Source organism: Gossypium raimondii, unplaced genomic scaffold (assembly GCF_025698545.1).
Source record: "Gossypium raimondii isolate GPD5lz unplaced genomic scaffold, ASM2569854v1 Contig00040, whole genome shotgun sequence".
In the NCBI taxonomy this organism is placed as follows: domain Eukaryota; kingdom Viridiplantae; phylum Streptophyta; class Magnoliopsida; order Malvales; family Malvaceae; genus Gossypium; species Gossypium raimondii.
The window spans coordinates 10,001-12,500 of NW_026291199.1; positions in this window are offsets into that span (position 1 = coordinate 10,001).

A 2,500-nucleotide genomic window follows, 5' to 3' on the forward strand; every position below is an offset into this window, starting at 1 on the left:
TAGGACGGTATCTGATCGTCTTCAGCCCCCAACTTTCGTTCTTGATTAATGAAAACATCCTTGGCAAATGCTTTCGCAGTTGTTCGTCTTTCATAAATCCAGAATTTCACCTCTGACTATGAAATACGAATGCCCACTGTCCCTGTTAATCATTACTCCGATCGAGGCCAACACAATAGGATCGAAATCCTGTGATGTTATCCCATGCTAATGTATACAAGCGTAGGCCTGCTTTGAGCACTCTAATTTCTTCAAAGTAACAGCGCCGGAGGAACGACCACCAATTAAGGCCGGAGCGCATCGCCGGCAGTAAGGACGAGCAGACCGGTGCTCACCGTGAGGCGGACCAGCCGACCCACCCCTAAGTCAACTACGAGCTTTTAACTGCAACAACAAATATACGCTATTGGGCTGGAATTACCGCGGCTGCTGGCACCAGACTTGCCCTCAATGGATCCTCGTTAAGGGATTTAGATTGTACTCATTCAATTACCAGACTCATAGAGCCCGGTATTGTTATTTATTGTCACTACCTCCCGTGTCAGGATTGGGTAATTTGCGCGCCTGCTGCCTTCCTGGATGTGGTAGCCGTTTCTCAGGCTCCCTCTCCGGAATCGAACCTAATTCTCCGTCACCCGTCACCCACCATAGTAGGCCACTATCCTACCATCGAAGTTGATAGGGCAGAAATTTGAATGATGCGTCGCCGGCACAAGGCCGTGCGATCCGTCGAGTTATCATGAATCATCAGAGCAGGCAAAGCCCGCGTCGACCTTTATCTAATAAATGCATCCCTTCCAGAAGTCGGGGTTTGTTGCGTATTGGCTCTAGAATTACTACGGTTATCCGGTAGTAGCAAATACCATCAAACAAACTATAACTGATTTAATGAGCCATTCGCAGTTTCACAGTCTGAATTTGTTCATGCCCACATGCATGGCTTAATCTTTGAGACAAGCATATGACTACTGGCAGGATCAACCAGGTAGCATTCCTCCGCGACGTCGGCACTGCAGCCCCTCAACATGCCCGTGAGCTGAAGAGGTCATAAGCACGAGCATCGTCCGTGTCAAGAGACAAAATGCATAGGCATCGAGAGATGAGGGCTGAACCCTACTCTCAAAATATTTTCCATCAAAGCACGATCGAGCACCAGTGCACCGACGAGGCCACGCCGATTTAAGGGCGCACTCGGGACACAAGGCACGATTGAGGTCCACGCACCCAGAAGCACGGGATGGAAGGGACGGCAACATTCCATAATTCCATCTGGCGGTACGCAGCACAGGATCGATCGCACCTTGAGTTCGATTACAACAAGGGACTTAATGAAGAGGAGTGCGGATCGACAGTTCGATGCGAGTAGCATGGAGCCTGCCAATACACACAACAAAACGCCACTCATATGCCTGTTGCGTACTAGTAGTAGCGCCCACACACCGCCCAACAGCCCACCAACCGATGGTGGGGAGCGGAAGGAACAACGAACGAGGCGCACCACAACCGCTTGCACGAGAACTACGAGGGAAAAGTCCACGGGACTTGGTCGAGCCAAGACCGAGCCTACAAACTCAACACACCCCCAGTGGGCCGTTGCCGTCAAAGGGACTTGGTACTAGGGTCGCGGGCAGTTTCGAATGCGGGCAAGGGCTTGGAGGCCAAGGCACCGTGTGGTCGCCGACTTGGGATGCACAAGGTCCCTAAACGTGACAGGGGCGAAAGGGCAAATGGCTCGAGCCCATAGCAATGCATAAGCCACCCAAGAGATCTTTGCCCGAATAGGGAACTTGGTCTTGGAGTCGTTGGCTACATTTCTATGGGCACAGGCTTGGCCGGAAAATTGTCACCCGGCCACCGCCGGCCGACTCACCCCGTGGTGAGTCGTTGCGGGACGACCGACCCCATGGGGGGCTAGACGCCCCACCTCGGCTCGGAGGGGGCACGCCGGGGCAGCGGATCTCTACCCCTTAAAGGCTAAAAACTTCGTCAATATGCTGCCAGGCAACATTCGACTGTCTGAAATGCGGACACTCTTCTTTAGCCCGCATCCCAGGCACCAAGGTGCCGATGGGTGCCAGGCTCCCGCATCCAAGCACCAAGTTGCCGATGGTGTCGGGCTCCCGCATCCTAGCCACCGGTGCCGATGCTGCCCGAGCTCCCGCATCCGAGCCACCAAGGTGCCGATGGTGGCCGAGGCTCCCGCGACCAAGGCCGAGGTGCCGATGGTGGCCGAGGCCCCGCACGACCAGGGCCTATTTACCGATGGTGCCGGGCTCCCGCGACCAAGGGCTTTTGCCGATGGTGCCGAGCCTCTCGCACGACCAAGGGCCTGGGTTGCCGATGGTGCCGGGTTCCCGCACATCAAGCACCAAGGTGTCGATGGTGCTCGAGGCTCCCGCACGACCAAGGGCCTGGGTTGCCGACGGTGTCCGAGGCTCCCGCACGACCAAGGGCCTGGTTGCCGATGGTGTCGGGGCTCCCGCATCCAGCACCTGGGGCC